The sequence below is a fragment of the Botryllus schlosseri genome, chromosome 15 (assembly GCF_051294905.1).
Source record: "Botryllus schlosseri isolate E-star chromosome 15, Bs_hap1, whole genome shotgun sequence".
Taxonomy (NCBI): Eukaryota; Metazoa; Chordata; class Ascidiacea; order Stolidobranchia; family Styelidae; genus Botryllus; species Botryllus schlosseri.
In genome coordinates this window covers 10,271,628-10,292,101 of record NC_137250.1, presented here as the reverse complement: position 1 = coordinate 10,292,101, position 20,474 = coordinate 10,271,628, and the positions used below count along the sequence as shown (strand labels likewise).

The 20,474-nt window shown below is 39.0% G+C and overlaps 2 protein-coding genes across 17 annotated transcripts in view; one reads left to right on the top strand and one right to left on the bottom strand.

Moving 5' to 3' along the window:
* Positions 1-20,474, top strand: part of LOC145457722 (THAP domain-containing protein 1-like) — a 474,772-nt gene that overhangs the window by 248,682 nt on the left and 205,616 nt on the right. The gene's annotated exons all lie outside the window — the stretch shown is intronic.
* LOC145457675 (NFX1-type zinc finger-containing protein 1-like) overlaps positions 1-20,474 on the bottom strand; it is a 224,795-nt gene that overhangs the window by 36,977 nt on the left and 167,344 nt on the right. The window lies entirely within an intron of this gene.

Sequence of the window (20,474 nt, the reverse complement as noted above, 5' to 3'; positions counted from 1 at the left end):
ACAATACAAACCTGATTTGAAAGGGTCTGTCATGCGGTCGCACATTCTTGTTGGTATGATCGTTGTCAAAACAGTTTGTTTGGCGACCCCGACCAGTACCAGCACTTTGAAGGAAAAGTATTGATTGAATTTGCAATTTTCTGTGGATCTTGAATTGATAAATGTTCTATGAGTTTGGATTTGTATACAATCCGTTCGTTACGTATTTTGACAGTTCATTTACATTGCTTGTCGTCATTATGGCATGAAGAATTTAGCAAGCACTAACATGACGTGCTCATTTAGAGTCGGCATCGAATTCTCGCAGAAAGAAGTCGAAATAAGATATGATATATTGCGAAACCATAATTTTAATTCGGATTCGTATTTATTTTATTCAATTTATGGGGAACAGGATTCGCAAGACAGAATGAAAAGATAATACGTTAATCGCTGAGAGGATGCTTAGTTAGTACCTTAGTACCGATACCCAGAGATGCTCAAAGAAGTTATTGATGCTACTCAGACAGAAGCACAATTAATGTCGTCACTTTATACTAAAGCGCAAATACGCATTTCAAAACATCTCCAAATTAGTAGAAATAGAAGACGAAAGGCAGAAAAAGTACACAACACAAGTAAATAGTTTGAATAAATCGAAATTTAGTAAGTAATCGAAGTTAACACCTGTCATCATCCAGATTTGCAAGATACAACACAATATGACGTAGGGTGCCACAAACGGTTGTGATTTTGAAACTGAATTTATCTGCTATGATATGGGGGCTCTGCTCTGTGTCACCTCTAGGTTGCTATCTATCACCTCTAGGGCCAAATGGATTAAAATAAAGGATGTTGGCTCTGAAATCTACGGAAGTAAACTGGAAGGAGTTTGAAAATATAACAACATGAGCAAGCCTTACTGACCATCTCTGGCGGTAACCTGAGTATCACAATATTTCTATTAATATTCATACTCTTGTGCTCGATATCCTGATATTCGGAAATTTCCTCGTGCGCCACCTCTGCCTCGTCCCCATGGTGCTCGTCCACGTGGTTCCCACTCTCGGGAAGCCCCTCCTTGGAAGTGATTCATCTCTTGAAGCAACGAAAAACCAACAGTAGTCTTGGATCTATACCAGGGCTCTTCAACCGGGTGTATCGTACATCCCAGGGTGTACCATGGTTTTTAAAGGGTGTACCACTCGGATGGGGTGTGCAGGGGTGTACCAGATCAGCAATATAATGAACCGATAAGGCGATAACTATAGCTATCACAATAAATACTCCAGTTTATGCTTTAGAACAGGTTGACCAGATGTGCAATATCGTACAATGTTCATAGTCGTCAATAACCTATGGCTCGCGAGAGTCATATATGGCTCTTTTGGGAATAAGATATGGCTCTTTGACGTACTTTTTAATTTTTTAATTAGTTTTATCGATATTGCCGCCACTTGTTCGTAAATTTCCGGCGGCCAGAATAAATATTCTCGTGGCCGCATAAACATGTGTTTGAGAGATAAAGACAGTGGCGTATACAGCGTTAAGGGCTCAGACCCATTTACAAAATCCTCAAATAGAAGTGTCTGTAGCGCCACTCGCCGGCGACCGATATTCCCCGCGAATTCGATGTACCGGACATCGCGCGCTGCGTAATCTTGGATTGCACCATACGTTGGTTGATCAAAGAGAATAGCAAACACGAGGACGTCTCTATGACAATCTAGTTTCCAAATACACATTGTCTTCATTGTCTACGCCGAGAAATGGACTGCCGTGGAAGTGACATTTTAATTACAAATCCTAATTACAAACAACGCTGCGCTATCCACTTTTTTCATTGGTAAGTAGCTTTCTAGTAGCCAACTGCCGTTAACCTGCAGGCGTGTAGTGCAACCATAGTGTCCTATATGGTGTGGACACTGGACGCAAGCAAATCTCACGCCTCAGTGAAATTGGTCCACGTCACACTTTCTATTTCGTCAAAGGCAACTTTACGGCACTTTTTGACCGGCTTGCCTAGCGCTAAATTCAATAAAACGGGTATCAGTGGAAATATGCTGCTGTACTGATTACGAAAATATAAATTTTATTCTGCTCATGGTCCTAGAACCCTCCTAAACCAGCCTCGAATTTTGCACTGTAATCGAGTTTGGAATTGTGACGCAACCATGCTGTCTGGCTCTTTCTTCTCAGCTTCACTCTCGTTTCGCCAGACAGAATGGTTGCGTCACAATGTCAAAACTCGATCACAATGCACCACGAGCAAAATAGTTGCACCAGTTTCCTATATGGTGCGGACACAAGCAAATCTCACGGCTCAGAGAAATTGGTCTACGTCACACTTTCCATTTGGCTAAACGTAATTTGATGGTAATTTTTGACCGGCTTGCCGAGCACGAAATTTCATAAAACGGGTCGGGTATCAATCGTAAGCTACCGCGGTACTACCGCAAAAATATGAATTTTATTCTGCTCGTGGTCCTGGAACCCCCAAAAATCAGCCTCGAATGTTGCATAGTGACGCAACTGTGCCGTTTGAGCAACTCAGGAGCAAGTGCGCACGAGAGTGAGAGTGTGGAGCGGATGCTCAATCGGTTGCGCAACAATGGCAAATACGTTTGCAATTTGCGCTACTCCTCGCCTGCTTTCAGACAGCATTGTTGCGTCACAATACCAAACTGAGGCTAATTTCGGGGGGTTACAGGACCACGAGCAGAATAAAATTTATATTTTCGCAATCAGCTTTCGATGGATACCCGTTTTATCAAATTTCGTGCTCGGCAAGCCGGTCAAAAATTACCGTAAAATTGCCTTTAGCCAAATGCAAAGTGTGACGTAGACCAATTTCACTGAACCGTGAGATTTGCTTGTGTCCACACCATATAGGACACTATGGTGCAACGTTCATGTTACCGCCGAATACTTTAAGATTTGATAAGTCGGTCAATACTTAGATTTCCGGAATCGGGGATATAGATATATTAGATTAATATCAGTTATTATAAATTCTGAGCAATTTACGATGACTTGCGCTATCACAGGATGATTAGTAGCCTACGAGTTTTTACAGCGAACATATGGCACCCACTACGAATCCCATGTATTGAGTTCGAATTAGTAAGACTATGACGTCAGGATTTTCAATTGTGACGTCAGAACTGATCCACATGTATGGCTCTTTGGAATTAAAATGGAAAATATAGGGCCAACATGGCTCCTCAGACGAAAAAGGTTCCCGAACACTGATACAGCTTGTAATCAAGAATCCTTTTGCGATGTCATAAGAAAATTTTTTCTCACATTTAACCTTTGGTAATGGACTTATTAGCAGTGTTGGGATCAAGTCACTACCTTCGAGTCACGAGTCATCTCGAGTCATTGCGCATTTTGACTCGAGTCAAGTCAATCGATTTTCAAAGGTGACTCGAGTCAAGTCAAGTCATTCGTTTTTTGGAGGTGAATCGAGTTAAGTCGAGTCAAGTCAAGTCAAGTCACGATTCAAGTCAAATTGAATTTTCGAAGTATGAGGGATGATGCAAAGTCATTACATTTTGCTCACTCGGTGAAGGACAGACGAAGTGGCCTTTATCTTGAATCAAATAACGAATATAAAGTTAAATAGACATGCAAAAAGGTGTTGAACGGCTAATAAAATACGTGGCTGACCGTATAGCTTCATGCTACAGTCTGTTATTATCAGGATCAGCCAATATAGAGGATCAAATACGAAGCCTCGAGAAGTTGAACAAATTTATGTGGTACAATGCACTACCATCCCATCAAAACATTCACGAGAATACAAACGCATAAACTATATTCGTCTGATTTGAATCATACAAGAGTGTTGGTAAAGGTAAGCACTGCGCAATGTAAGCACTGAGCTGCATAAGAAACAAAGATACGTTGCTATTAGATTTCTACTGCTACTACTACGACAACGTATACTGTGATCGTTGCGTTTGCGATCAATTTATTTGTGATGTAACGATGGAGGATCAGTGAAACGTATATGTAACTATGGAGGATCAGTTAAACGTACAATCAGTGAATGACTGGTTGCTCTCACAGGTGACACCGGCGTATCGCGAACAAACCGAACGTACACAAGATAGGGTGATTTAATAGACATCGTTTACTTAATGACTTGAAATTGACTCGTAAATTTTGCACCGAGTCACGAGTCAATACACATTTCTGAGGCGCCGAGTCAAGTCAAGTCAAGTCATTTTTGCAAAGTGACTCGAGTCAAGTCAAGTCAAGTCAAGTCATAAGAAAAAGTTGACTCGAGTCTGACTCGAGTCATATCAACACTGCTCTGACGACCAATTAAGCAGGGCGACACTTATAATTGAGGAAAATTACATGGGCCTTTCGGCATACTAACCATCGTTCCATTCTCCTCTGCCTCCTCTATGCAGATGCTCATGACCTAAACGATTACTCCCGTAAGTGATTATGATGTCTTGTGAGCTTTCACCTTGCTCCAAATCTTCCAGACTTTTATATCCCATCGACCTATACATTTCAAAAGTTAGTTGAAATTTGCTTCGTCTCATTTACCCACCGCAGTTACTATCAAGTAGGTATTTGTCTCAGAGATTTCGGCATGCTGCCGTATGGTACATTAAGTAGGGGGGATGTGGGACCGATGAGACACTAGGACCGAAAATACTTGGAAATTTCTCTATGATAATCCCATGGTTACAGTCCGTGAATTTGTCTACAATTGTATGCTGGCAAAATCCTTCCTCACATGCAAATAACTTGAACCTGCGCTAGTGATGGGGTCTTTGACAGATGTTTTCTGTTTTAGGGGGTGTAAAATCAATTTAGATCTACGTATGATTTTTTCATTGTAACCTTGAACACGAGCAAACCAGCAACCATCTTTAATGTGAAGTGTAGGACTTGTATCAGGCTATAACAGTGGTTCCCAACCTTTTTCGTCTCGTTCCCCCCTTGGCCGATAATTGAGCTAAAATCCCCCCCACTCCCCCTCTATGAAAAAGTCGACTATGACTAAAAAATTTGCTGTTTAAAGCGCAACCATTTGTTGACTGAGCAATTAATGGCCAAACATATTCTGGTATGTCCGAACTATGTCGAATGCGGACCGCACTAAAATTTGGCCGCTGACGAAAGATAAATCATCAAGTCTGCTTGTTATGGACTTGAGTTGAATCAATGAATTTGGTATGTTTTTCACGTTAGCTCATATGTTGGCTTAAAAAGTTAAGCAATTACACTAGCGGTCTTGTGCTGAATTCGGTTTGATGTTTTCCTGCTTAGTAGCAATTTGGTCGAGAGGCTGTCCCGGGCCCAACGAAATCGTCTCGCGAGTCTCACTTTATCACGGAGTGTAATATCTACGGAAGGCATTTGAACATACACCTAGCTTGAAATCCGCCAAACAAACATACAATTGTAAAGAACTAATTTCTTCTTAACAGTTCTATACCATACAAATCTAAAAACCTTGTGAACCTAGTGCATCTTCCGATACAATGCCGAAGCCATATTCCCCCTAAAAAATTCAAGCCAGATTCCCCCTAAAAATTTCAAGATTCATCCCAAGGGGGGAATTCCCCCCCCCCCCCCCACCCGGTTGGGAACCACTGGGCTATAAGATACAGGGTTGTAACCAAGTCACAAGACTCTGAGTCACGAGTCAATCTCACTTTTATAGTTTTGACTCGAGTCAAGTCGAGTCATGTTCAATTCACCACCGAGTCAAGTCCTAGTCCAAGTCATAAAGCAGAGGTTCGAGTCCGAGTCATAGTATTATGACTCGAGTCCGAGTCTAAGTCATTGTGTTGACTGCTCAATTTCCAATTAAAGTCTTGTTAAACCCACTTTTATAACTCTTGTTTGGTGATATCGAATGGTTCGCGTTTATAATATATCAATTTTCCTCACTTTTAACAGTTTCTGGTCGCTTTTTCAAGTACCAGTACCCACAGACGAAGTCCGAATAGTGTGGCTACTTTACTATTCTTCAAAATCACAATCAAATGTCGGTCTCGGCTGTCTGAGTCTCGAGTCATATGACTTGGTTCGAGTCATGCGCAATGACTCGAGTACAAGTCGAGTCAATAAACAGATTGACTCGAGTCGCGTCGAGTCATTTCCGTATTTAAAATTACTTGAGTCAATTCGAGTCATCAGAAAATCGTGACTCGAGTCTGACTCGAGGCGAGTCATGACTCGAGTCATTACAACCCTGATAAGATATGACGTGACATATTTGTTTATTCAATACCATTCTTGACTCTTGAGTGGAGTATTTTCAATTGAATCATAATATTTATAGAATTTGGACCGATAATGCCATAGCCAAATCAAGCAAAATAGTTGGAATAACTAGTCATGCAACAAAAAACATACAGAAAGGCGGTAAGCTATAATTACCCGCGTTATTTTATTATTCTAAGGAGCTATTTGGAAGTCAAAATGTCGATTTACGGGCAATATGTATTGTATATGTAGCCTATATACGCTCAAATTCAAACGTCATTTTATGCCAACATTTGAGTTAATATTAATTCTGTTTTTTCAAGGTGGCGACCAAACATTCTACTTTGGATTGCTGTAGCATTAGATTATAGTACACAACGAGAAAATTTGGAATATTCAAGTTTTTTAGAGTATGTCTCATCGGTCCCTGGGTCGTTTGCCTTTGAACCCACCGGCTGGGGACCGATGATAATTTTGAGCAACAAATTTTGAACGTTCATAAATATATTTTGAAAAGGTGGATACACATGTATATATCTGCGGTAGGTAGTGCTTGGATCAAAGTGTTGAGCCAGCAAAAGATCTGCTGTTCTCGGCTTGACATAATGGGGCCAGCAAGCATTGAGCAATTTTTGATCCATCGCTTCTACATCTCCCTACAACACATAAGATTAGCAAAGATATGAATTAATATGATTACAATGCAAAACTAATTTGATAGGGTCTGACATGCGGTCGCACATTCTTGTTGGTATGATCGTTTTCATAAGAGTTTGTTTTTCGACCGCGACCCGTACCAGCACTTTAAAGGAAAAATATTGATTGAATTTGATATTTTCTGTGGATCTTGAATTGATAAAATGTTCTATGAGTTTGGATTTGTACACAACCCGTTCGTTACGTATTTTGACAGTTCTTCTTACATTTTTTCGTCATCATGGCATGAAAAATTTAGAAAGCGATGCAGTAACATGACGTGCTCATTCAGAGCAGACATTTAACTTTCCCAGAAAGAAGTCGAAATAGGAGAGAATATCATTGCGAAACTATAATTTTAATTCGGATTCGTATTTATGTTTATTTTATTTACGCGGAACAGTAATCATAAGACAGAATAATGAAATGATCATTTAGTCGCTGAGAGGATGCACTCTTATATGCCTTAATAGTACTGATACCCAGTACCCACAGATGCTCAAAGTATAGTTATTGATGCTACTCCGAAGTAGAGGCACAATTAATGTCGTAACTTTATACTTAAGCGCAAATGCGCATTTTCAAGACTTATCTAAATTACTAGAAATAGAAGATGAAAGGCAGGGAAAGTACACAACACAAGGAAATAGTTTGAATAAATCGACATTTAGTAGGTAATCGAATTTGACGCCTGTCATCACCCAAATTTGCAAGATACAACACAATGCGACTTATGGTGCCACAAACGGTCGTAATTTTGGAACTGAATTCATCTGCTGTGATATGGGGCTCTGCTCTGTATCGCCTCTAGGTTGCTATAATGATGTATCTCATGAAATAGGGCTAAGTGGATTAAAATAAGTATATTGGCTCCAAAAAATACGGATGTTGGCTCTAAAGTCTACGGAAGTTAACTGGAATGAGTTCGAAAATATAACAACATGAGCAAGTATTACTGACCATCTCTGGCGGTAACCTGATCATCACAATATTTCTATTAATATTCATACGCTGGTGCTCGATATCCTGGTCTTCGGAAATTCCCTCGTGCGCCACCTCTGCCTCGGCCCCATGGTGCTCGTCCACGTGGTACCTGCTCTCGGAAAGTCCATCCTTGGAAGTGATTCATTTCTTAAAGTAACAAAAAACCAACAATATTGTTGGATCTATATGATACTCGTTGTGATGGCAAGCATACTCTATACCAAAAAGCTACTTTTCGTGGGAATATTTCAATACTGTTACTTTCTGGATATTTGTTCATCAAATTTCGGAGTTTCTTCAATATATACACCACATATTGAGAAATACTCCCCAGGACCCCCGATCAGCGGTGTCCCCGAGATTGCCATGGGCCCATGGGGACTAGGCTTAAAATGGTGTCAATATTGAAGAAGCGTCTGAAATTCTTCCTGTTTCTGTTAGCCCTAAGCTGTTGTACAACATTCACGAGCCGTTTTACTTTCCGTCATGATATTGGCCTACCAGTATCAAAATTTTGAATTCGACTCATCGATTTAGTGGAGTTCACTCCTGATGAGATTCACCCAAAATATTCAAGTAGAAAAAGTATATAAATATGGATATCTCTTTGTGCTGGTACTAAGACAAATAAAACGAATCTAATCTAATCACCAGCTTCATAATTTTTAATAGCTATGCGGAACACGTCAAAATTCTCCTGTGACCCATCCGACCATGGCTTACCAGTTACGAATCACTGCCCTAAATAGTTGGTGCATTAAAAATAGGGAATTATTATGCTAAGATTGCACAATCAGTATTGATAGCTCTGTTGACCAGTTGAGCAGGGCGACGCTTATGATTGAGGAAAATTACATAAGCCTTTCGAAATACTAACCATCATTCCATTCTCCTCTGTCTCCTCTAAGCAGATGCTCAAGATCCGAGCGATTATCTCCGAGAGTGATTATGATGTCTTGCGACCTTTCATTTTGCTCCAAATCTTCCAGACGTTCATATCCCATCGGCCTACATTTCAGGAGTTAATTGAAATTTGCTTTGTCTCATATACCCACCGCGGATATTATCAAGTATAGGCATTTCTCTCAAATATATCAGCATTCTACTGTATGGTACATTAGGTACAACACATAAGGTAGCGTTACATTAGCAAAGATATGATTGAATAAGAGTAACAATGCAAACCTGATTTGATAGGGTCTGTCATGCGGTCGTACATTCTTGTAGGTATGATCGTTTCCATAAGAGTTTGTTTGACGAGCCCGACCCGTAGCAGCACTTTAAAGGAAAATTATTGATTGAATCTGCAATTTTATGATGATCTTGAATTGATGGAATGTTCTAACAGTTTGGATTTGTACACGACCCGTTCGTTACGTATTTTGACAGTTCGTGTACCTGTTTGTCGTCATTGTGGCATGAAAAATTTAGAAAGCGATGCAGTAACATGGCGTTGTTCATTCAAAGCCGGCATCGAACTTTCGCAGCACGAAGTCGAAATAGGATATGATATCATTGGGAAACCATAATTTTAATTCAGATTCGGATTTATTTTAAATTGATTTAAGGAGAACAGGGTTCGCAAGACAGGATAAAAAGATAATAGGTTAATCGCTGAGAGCATGCATGATGACCACGGATGCTAAAAGTAGTTATTGATGCTACTCAAGTAGAAGCACAATTAATGTCGTACATTTATACTTAAGCGCAAATTCGCATTTTAATACATCTCTAATTACTAGAAATAGAACAGGCAGGGAAAGTACACAACACAAGTAAAGAGTTTGAAATAATCGACATTTAGTAGGTAATCGAAGTTGCAAGATATTGCAGAATACGACTTATGGTGGCACAAACAGTAGTAATTTGGAACTGAATTCATCTGCTGTGATATGGGGGCTCTGCTCTGTATCACCTCTAGGTGGCTATAATGATTTCTCTCATAAGAGAGGGCCAAGTGGATTAAATTTAAGGATATTGGTTTTAAAAACTACGAAAGTAAACTGGAAGGAGTTTGAACATATAACAACATGAGCAAGCATTACTGACCACCTCTGGCGGTAACCTGAGCATCACAATATTTATATTAATATTCATACGCTTGTGCTCGATATCCTGGTCGTCGGAAATTCCTTTGTGCGGCACCTCTGCCTCGGCCCCATGGTGCTCGTCCACGTGGTACCCGCTCTCGAGAAGCCCCTCCTTGGCAATGATTCATTTCGCGAAGTAACGAAAATCCAACAGTAGTCTTGGATCTTATATGAAACTCATTGTGCTGGTAAGCATACTATACCAAAAATCTACTTTTCGAATAACACAAGAAACAGAAGTTTATAAGTTTATATATAACCAAATCAAGTTGTGATTGTATTGAAATTGTATATCCAAATATGTGAAAATTCTCTAATCCAAATCCAAGCGAATGACAGTAGTGTAGTAGATCGCTCAACCGGTGCCTGGGGCTCTTATGGCGGGGTCGCATGCTAACGCGAAAACCGGGGGTGGCATGCTAACGTTTTCGTCTTATGGCGGGGTGGCATGCTAACGTTTTCGTCTTATGGCGGGGGTGACATGCTAACGTTTTCGTCTTATGGGTGCGGTCGCATGATAACGCGAAACTCGTGGTGGCATGCTAATGTTTTTTGGTATACGTGCGGCGACATGCTAACGACGATAAATGTGTCTGTCATGTATTCTTACGGGATCTGTGGCGACTCGCCATGTGTTCTTGCGGTCGTGATTCGTACTTTCAGGCATCTCTCGCGCGGTGTTGAATATGTACGAGTCACCAACAACAACCGCGCGGACGGAAACGTGGTTTGTTGTGAGGATTACGCGTGCGACCTATATTTCGAATGACCTGCGCGCTGAATTGTTTCCGTGCAGTCGTGTGCTACTATCGATTATTCCACTAATCCAGTCAGCACTATTACATTCAGGAGTATTCGGTATTCAGCAGCGACACGAAAAACGATCAACAAATAACCGCGTTCACAAACTAACACTTCAAAAAAAAAATGTGCGAAATAGTTTGCAAAACCCCGCGATCGCTGACAAGATAATGTCTCGGGCATAACCATTTTAGTGACTTGGTGTTAAAGACATACCGATCGCTCACAAGGTAATATTTCGGTAATTAGTTTGTCACAGAGCCGTCGCAGACCGTGATTCGAAAACCAACAATTTGACACTTTCTGATGCTTGCTATATGTTTTGACACTTCGGAACGTGGTTGACTTTAGTTGTATGATAAGAATTATGAGAATATTCAATCAATGTGTCAATTTGTCAACTTGAAATGAAACTTACTACACAACTCAAGTTGATTCGTATCTGAATGTGTTAATTCGGTACAATTCTAATTATTTTGAGAAATCTTTTGATTCGACCGTAACCCGAATATTACTGACGCCGACTTTCAGCCGCATCGAATTATTCGCACATTCCGCGCCACTGTTTTCACACTTATAGAATCAATACCAACTATAACTCTACAAGAATCAAGAATCACAAGTATGTGCATTACACAGTTATTGTCTTTATTAGCTTGAAATCAAACTCTTAACAAAAACACACATCTTATCACTCGTCAACTCTATCATGAAAATCATCGAGTCCTTATCATCAAAAATGTTATAGTGCGGCGTCGGAATCCATTCGCGGGGGATGTACTAAAGTTAAATCCAGATAATCCAAAATGAAATATTTGGATTTTGACATAGTCTGAATTGAAATATATTGACAAACACGACCACCAACTTTGATCCAGTCACATTTCAAGATCATACTTTGAAACAATCCTTGAAACTTACAACTCTATTCACGACTGAGTTTTCCGTTTACCAAATAGAGTTTCAGTAAATACTATCGCGATATTTTAATGTGTTACTACACACAATAGAATCAATCAATGAAATAGCACCTGTTGTAAATATTTCTAACTTGACAACCACTTGTGCATACCACGATCGAGTTGCGACACGATGAGTTAAATCGGAATATTTCAATCTATTTGTCGAAACCTTGAACAAGCTATCTGGTTATTTTTTCGTTGCAATTGAGTTAACGGAAATAGTATTACGTCTCGACATCTTACCATCTTACCATACTCCAAAGAGCCAACAAGGAAAAACCTTGTCAAGTAAATCGTAAGTAACTCACCCAATCAACTCAAACAGTATCAGTATGAAAACATTCAAGCATACACGAGTAATCGCTACAATCTACAATCCATAGCAAGTTCGGTTTTAGGCATATACCGTCAACTCGTCTTTTTTGTTCAACTGTAAAAGTCGTTACTATTCTGTGAGACAAAGAAATTACTCTGCGGTATATTTTGTAAGATAAAAGTAATTACTTCTCGGTGCCGGTGACTTGAGATTAACATAATATGTTTGAGTATGCGAGATTTGAAAGTCTGCCCAACATGTTGAGAATTCATTTCTTACATTCGAACACAGGTGTTATATTGAAAATTATCATGATGTAAACATAAGGATTGACACATTGATTTGACATATGTAATAGTTGATCATGACTTGATTATTAAATTATTCGCTTTAATTAGACCCGGCGTTGTGGTAAAGATCATTGTGATAACAACAAACTTTTCAGTACCATTGTTATTAACATATTGAGTTGTAAACTATGTGTGTCTAAAATGTTCTTGATAGGAAAATTACTCCACCTTGGTACAAACCACGCAGCGTATTGTAGATATCAGGAAATATTTTACAAATGTAATTGTCTCCACTAACCAAGACTAAAGATGAAACAACAATTTCCTTTGTTGAACAATAACCGGTACAACACTTTATCATCGTAATCAGCAGTGGGAATTGAAACACTTTCGTACATTATCCGGTGTCAAGATATCACGCTAGGTGAATTGACATACCGCCGCTTGATTAATACTTATTCCATTCGCACCATTTCACATACTTTGATCATTACAAAAGTAAATTGGGATATGTTTGCTAGATGCATTCAATTCAGTTAGAAATATCTGGTACACAACAATCGTAATATCAAGGAAGTACTTGCTACGCTGTAATTCACTTAACGTGTTTTGCATTGTTGTTCATTTGTAGTATTGATTGTTTTTGAACCCCCAAATAATAATTCCCGACATGAAACCAAACCACTGAAAGTCGTTACCATCACAACGAAACAATTTGTACGATGTTTGCCAAATGTATCCTATAGTTAGGTGTACTAAGATTATTTGTCTAACACATACACCGACAATGCAGCCGAAAATTTTTCCGCTATCATTCGCTAAAGTAGATGTATTCATAGTCACTAAAAGACGGTACTTGCATGTGATTGAATCCCTAGCAACTCACTAAACCGAACTCCAAATAAATTTTACTCACTCGACGGATATGAAACAGCGTCGCTTAATCGATCTATATCGTTTTTCTAAATGCAAATCATATACACCCAGCAGAAAACAATTTTCACTCGCTTGGTAATGAAACCGAAGTCTCCATTTGATATTTTATTTTTGGTCAAATACTTTGCAATGAACACATTTGAGTGGTTGAGCTTTACATCATCAAGCTGTAATCTGTAAATCAAGCTTACATCCGATTTGTAACTGTATCGTTTAACTACCGGGTTGCATCAGTTTGCCATTTTTGTCATTTAGCGACTGCTGAACATACCAAACGATACACATTCACTTACGAAATACTGTGTTGATCGTAATTTCCATCATCGTGATAATCGAAGTACATTTGTTTCGAGTTCAAAACAACCGACTACTTCTCTATGACATGACGAATTTTTGAAAAGTTATGCTTAGAAGATTGGTGCATCTCGCGAAAAATAATATACCACTCATATTGATACTGTTACTCCATTGACCGGTATTTTCAAACGAGTCGATTTTCAACCGAGCAAAATTTATTACTTGAGTTGTCCCGCTTACTATATTTAAGTGTAAACTCACCCGTCTTTCAAAACCACAACAAACAATGATAAAAAGTACACAAGCAAACACAACAAGTTTTACTTTTGTAGGACATTAATTATTATTCCACGCATCTCATTTCATACTAAGTGTATATGAAAGATATTCATGGTACACGAAAATATTCGATATTCCATGCTACGAACATACGCAATGATTGGTGACGCTTTCACACTATTTCGATTTAGTGTATCATAAACAACAACAACAATTTTCACTCTCTTGACTTATGAAAACAACAGACGAACCTTCATTCAATATTTTGTTTTTGTCAACTAGTTACTTTTTCATGAGACCCCCACAACTCTTACAAAAGTACGAAGGATATTTACATCACACAAAGTAATCAACTTTACTCGATATTCTCACATTACGAAACTAAAGAAAGGTTGGTTTGACTCTACAAACTGTTTCGTTACCTCAAGACCTTTATTGTCTGAATGGTTGTTCATGTGTCTTAGGAACCAAATAGTTCAACACAGCACTAGTACCAACAGCAACATCAGAGTTGTTTACACAAAAGTTTGTATGTGCGCAGTATGTGAATACCGCGTGTAAGTCCAACACAATTGCAGTATCCAGCCGAGATTAGTTAACACCAATTTATTACAACGGAACCACGTAAACTTTCGTGAATGTAAGGCATACTCACTTCTCGAGATTATGTCAATGTCATAGCAATAAACCAGCTACTCCAACAACAGAGTACATATGTTTTCTAGTTACGGTGCTTACATCTTACACACAAATCGACCTACTTTGCTAACGAAAAGCGCTGAGTCATCACATGGTTATCCTCACAACAATACAACTAAAACATACTATCATATAAATTGGTCGTTATAGTTTGCCCACCAACGATACATCGTACAAGTAGCAAGTCTCGAGAATCCAGTTATTCAAAAAACGTGAAAGTGTTTCTACACCAAGTCGGTATGTTGACGAAAGCATATATTGTAATATCATGATCGATTTACATTCGTTGGTCACAAAATGTCACTACTCTAAATAATTATTTTTCACTCAAAGCCTACTTGTCACCATTCGTTTCATCAAGCACGAGTTCAAGAAACCTGCTACGACATGAATTGTTATTTTTATGTTGTGTAAATAGGTAATAATTAATTTTAGTAACACTATATCAACATCATCGAGTTGTGCGAATAGATTTACATGGGGTCTTGTGGTTTTAATCGAAGTATAAAGCACGGTCTAATGTAGAGTCATCTCTACTGTACAGCAACTCGGTAATCGAAATGCAATAAAATTTAAACAACGATCTTGTTTCGTCGCACCAAAAAAGATGTTTACTATCGCGATACTCTGCACAAACCGTGCAAATCCTTTTCACACTCGTAATAGTATACCAACAGCTACCGGCGACAACGTTTAACAATACCAACGACACTAAACATACGATACCTACCCAAGTAAAATTACCATTTTCACCTGGAGGTCGGTCGTTACCCGAGTAGAAATACCATTGTCCTTTGGAGATTTATCGTTTACCCAGTATAACAAACCCCTTTTCCTTTGGAAATCTATTTTTTCTCTGTGTAACAAACCTTTTTCACTTGGAAATATATTTTTTCTCTGGTTAACAAACCTTTTTCACTTGGAAATATATTTTTTCTCTGGTTAACAAACCTTTTTCACTTGGAAATATATTTTTTCTCTGGTTAACAAACCTTTTTCACTTGGAAATATATTTTTTCTGGGTAACAAACCTTTTTCACTTGGAAATATATTTTTTCTCTGGGTAACAAACCTTTTTCACTTGGAAATATATTTTTTCTCTGGGTAACAAACCTTTTTCACTTGGAAATATATTTTTTCCCCGCGTAACAAACCTTTTTCCCTGAGTAACAAACCATTTTCGGTTGGTGGTCCATCGTTCACCCGAGTAAAAATATCATTTTCTTTTGGAGATCCGGCGTTTATCCAGTGTAACAATACATTTTCACTTGGAAAAATACTTTTACCTAGAGTAACTAGTCATTTTCTCCTGGGTAACAAACCCTTTTCGTCTGGAAACTACCATTTACCCGAGTACCAATACAGTTTTCACTTGGAAATCTACCTTCTCCCTGGGTAACAATATCATTTTCGTTTTGAAAACCGACAACCACACCGGACAATTTGATATTTTTGTATATTGTTACAACGGGCAGTGACAAAATATACACCAACAACGACTCCGATACATTTGTCTAATCAAATATTCACTTGCTCTGATGCATCCCATCAAAATCATTGGTTACTCACATACAATAACAATGAGCTGTTGTACATCGACATGTATGTTTTCGGAATTGGCGAATAAAGGGGTTTCCGATATGTCCGTGATGTCCGGGTTCGTGCTTTGGATTTTCCAGAGTCAAAATGTCTGAATAAAACACCTCCTCGACTTTGGTAACTGGTTGATACACGGATAATGGTGTTTGGAAAACGGATGAATTTATGTTCCCCATCGCGCTGACAACATCGGGTTACTTGTGAGTTTCCTCGGGTCTGTTTACTATATTGTGTCTTTACTGGTCAATACATATCGCTCCAGTCAGCTGAAACCGGATCACTAATATGAGAAAGTGTGGGGGCCGGATCCGGATATTCACTCATGACCCAACGACCGATATTCAAGTAAACATGTTACAGACCGTGTTTTGTCTCCATGAAAAATACCTATGCATACACCATCACATCAAGTACGTCACGATTGTTCACAAGTATTTGCGTAAACGAGGTGTATGTACAATGTGGCGATGCACAAACATCATGGGACACAAATTCACGTTCTCAAGTCTCATCATGCGCCGACTCTGTACATTCAATGTGGGGCATAGATGACTTGGAGACAGGCAAGCGGTCATATTTGGACGTAACATGGTCTTAGTATGAACCGACCTCCACCCAACTTGTGAAAAATAAATCTCACACGAGTACAGCCCTTTCACGGGCTCACACCTTGATTTTGCAAGATTGTTCGGATTCTCAGGTAGACTTGTATCGTGATCCAGACTTCGACATAATCGGGTTGCGTAACTCGCTCAATCCCTCCACGTATTGTTCGTCCTAACCTGCGAACTTTTTGCTGAGACCGCAGTGTTTCACCTGGTTTTCGGTATTTGGCGATCACCATCGTTATCAATCTTGCAGGTGATGAATATGCCCGATGTTGCTACTCCCACACAACGACTCCAGCTAAACATCGTGAGCAGTGACTCCGGATTGAAATCGTAAACAGGGACTCTGTGTGTGTGTGAATCTCGAGTTCGAATACGATTAGATAATGTAATCCAAGTTGTGTCTCTGTGGGTTGAAGACTGATTTCGTGTTAACCACTCCGCAAGAGGGTGCTGTCTCATAATTCTACATGCCGTTATAAAACGTGGTTGGAAACTTTTGGTCTAGTTGATCCAGCTACGTATTGAAACGGTGCACCCACGCAGACCACTGAGAAAACGTTGTCGTTACCTGACTATATCCACGAGTAATTATGGGATTACGCGTAACGTTCCATAGATTCCTCTGGCCTCACACCGTGGTTTTACGACACAGACAAGATGCAGCGGTGGAAATATTGAAAATGAAAAACGATACCTTGGTGACATTTGATTTGGATTTTACACCTGATGAACCATACACTCGATTGGTACATTGGGATGACAACTCTATCGTCGAGGTCAAGGGAAAAGAAATGTACAGATTTGTTGGTGTTGTGGATATTCAGCGAAAATCAGGGTATATGGTTGTGTATGGGTCGCATATTTGACTGAGAATACATCGGTATGCATAATGCACTATCCATTGTATCATGTCGTGTGTCATCTATGCCCACATTGAATGTACAGAGTCGGCGCATGATGAGACTTGAGAACGTGAATTTGTGTCCCATGATGTTTGTGCATCGACACATTGTACATACACCTCGTTTACGCAAATACTTGTGAACAATCGTGACGTACTTGATGTGATGGTGTATGCATAGGTATTTTTCATGGAGACAAAACACGGTCTGTAACATGTTTACTTGAATATCGGTCGTTGGGTCATGAGTGAATATCCGGATCCGGCCCCCACACTTTCTCATATTAGTGATCCGGTTTCAGCTGACTGGAGCGATATGTATTGACCAGTAAAGACACAATATAGTAAACAGACCCGAGGAAACTCACAAGTAACCCGATGTTGTCAGCGCGATGGGGAACATAAATTCATCCGTTTTCCAAACACCATTATCCGTGTATCAACCAGTTACCAAAGTCGAGGAGGTGTTTTATTCAGACATTTTGACTCTGGAAAATCCAAAGCACGAACCCGGACATCACGGACATATCGGAAACCCCTTTATTCACCAATTCCGAAAACATACATGTCGATGTACAACAGCTCATTGTTATTGTATGTGAGTAACCAATGATTTTGATGGGATGCATCAGAGCAAGTGAATATTTGATTAGACAAATGTATCGGAGTCGTTGTTGGTGTATATTTTGTCACTGCCCGTTGTAACAATATACAAAAATATCAAATTGTCCGGTGTGGTTGTCGGTTTTCAAAACGAAAATGATATTGTTACCCAGGGAGAAGGTAGATTTCCAAGTGAAAACTGTATTGGTACTCGGGTAAATGGTAGTTTCCAGACGAAAAGGGTTTGTTACCCAGGAGAAAATGACTAGTTACTCTAGGTAAAAGTATTTTTCCAAGTGAAAATGTATTGTTACACTGGATAAACGCCGGATCTCCAAAAGAAAATGATATTTTTACTCGGGTGAACGATGGACCACCAACCGAAAATGGTTTGTTACTCAGGGAAAAAGGTTTGTTACGCGGGGAAAAAATATATTTCCAAGTGAAAAAGGTTTGTTACCCAGAGAAAAAATATATTTCCAAGTGAAAAAGGTTTGTTACCCAGAGAAAAAATATATTTCCAAGTGAAAAAGGTTTGTTACCCAGAAAAAATATATTTCCAAGTGAAAAAGGTTTGTTAACCAGAGAAAAAATATATTTCCAAGTGAAAAAGGTTTGTTAACCAGAGAAAAAATATATTTCCAAGTGAAAAAGGTTTGTTAACCAGAGAAAAAATATATTTCCAAGTGAAAAAGGTTTGTTACACAGAGAAAAAATAGATTTCCAAAGGAAAAGGGGTTTGTTATACTGGGTAAACGATAAATCTCCAAAGGACAATGGTATTTCTACTCGGGTAACGACCGACCTCCAGGTGAAAATGGTAATTTTACTTGGGTAGGTATCGTATGTTTAGTGTCGTTGGTATTGTTAAACGTTGTCGCCGGTAGCTGTTGGTATACTATTACGAGTGTGAAAAGGATTTGCACGGTTTGTGCAGAGTATCGCGATAGTAAACATCTTTTTTGGTGCGACGAAACAAGATCGTTGTTTAAATTTTATTGCATTTCGATTACCGAGTTGCTGTACAGTAGAGATGACTCTACATTAGACCGTGCTTTATACTTCGATTAAAACCACAAGACCCCATGTAAATCTATTCGCACAACTCGATGATGTTGATATAGTGTTACTAAAATTAATTATTACCTATTTACACAACATAAAAATAACAATTCATGTCGTAGCAGGTTTCTTGAACTCGTGCTTGATGAAACGAATGGTGACAAGTAGGCTTTGAGTGAAAAATAATTATTTAGAGTAGTGACATTTTGTGACCAACGAATGTAAATCGATCATGATATTACAATATATGCTTTCGTCAACATACCGACTTGGTGTAGAAACACTTTCACGTTTTTTGAATAACTGGATTCTCGAGACTTGCTACTTGTACGATGTATCGTTGGTGGGCAAACTATAACGACCAATTTATATGATAGTATGTTTTAGTTGTATTGTTGTGAGGATAACCATGTGATGACTCAGCGCTTTTCGTTAGCAAAGTAGGTCGATTTGTGTGTAAGATGTAAGCACCGTAACTAGAAAACATATGTACTCTGTTGTTGGAGTAGCTGGTTTATTGCTATGACATTGACATAATCTCGAGAAGTGAGTATGCCTTACATTCACGAAAGTTTACGTGGTTCCGTTGTAATAAATTGGTGTTAACTAATCTCGGCTGGATACTGCAATTGTGTTGGACTTACACGCGGTATTCACATACTGCGCACATACAAACTTTTGTGTAAACAACTCTGATGTTGCTGTTGGTACTAGTGCTGTGTTGAACTATTTGGTTCCTAAGACACATGAACAACCATTCAGACAATAAAGGTCTTGAGGTAACGAAACAGTTTGTAGAGTCAAACCAACCTTTCTTTAGTTTCGTAATGTGAGAATATCGAGTAAAGTTGATTACTTTGTGTGATGTAAATATCCTTCGTACTTTTGTAGGAGTTGTGGGGGTCTCATGAAAAAGTAACTAGTTGACAAAAACAAAATATTGAATGAAGGTTCGTCTGTTGTTTTCATAAGTCAAGAGAGTGAAAATTGTTGTTGTTGTTTATGATACACTAAATCGAAATAGTGTGAAAGCGTCAGCAATCATTGCGTATGTTCGTAGCATGGAATATCGAATATTTTCGTGTACCATGAATATCTTTCATATACACTTAGTATGAAATGAGATGCG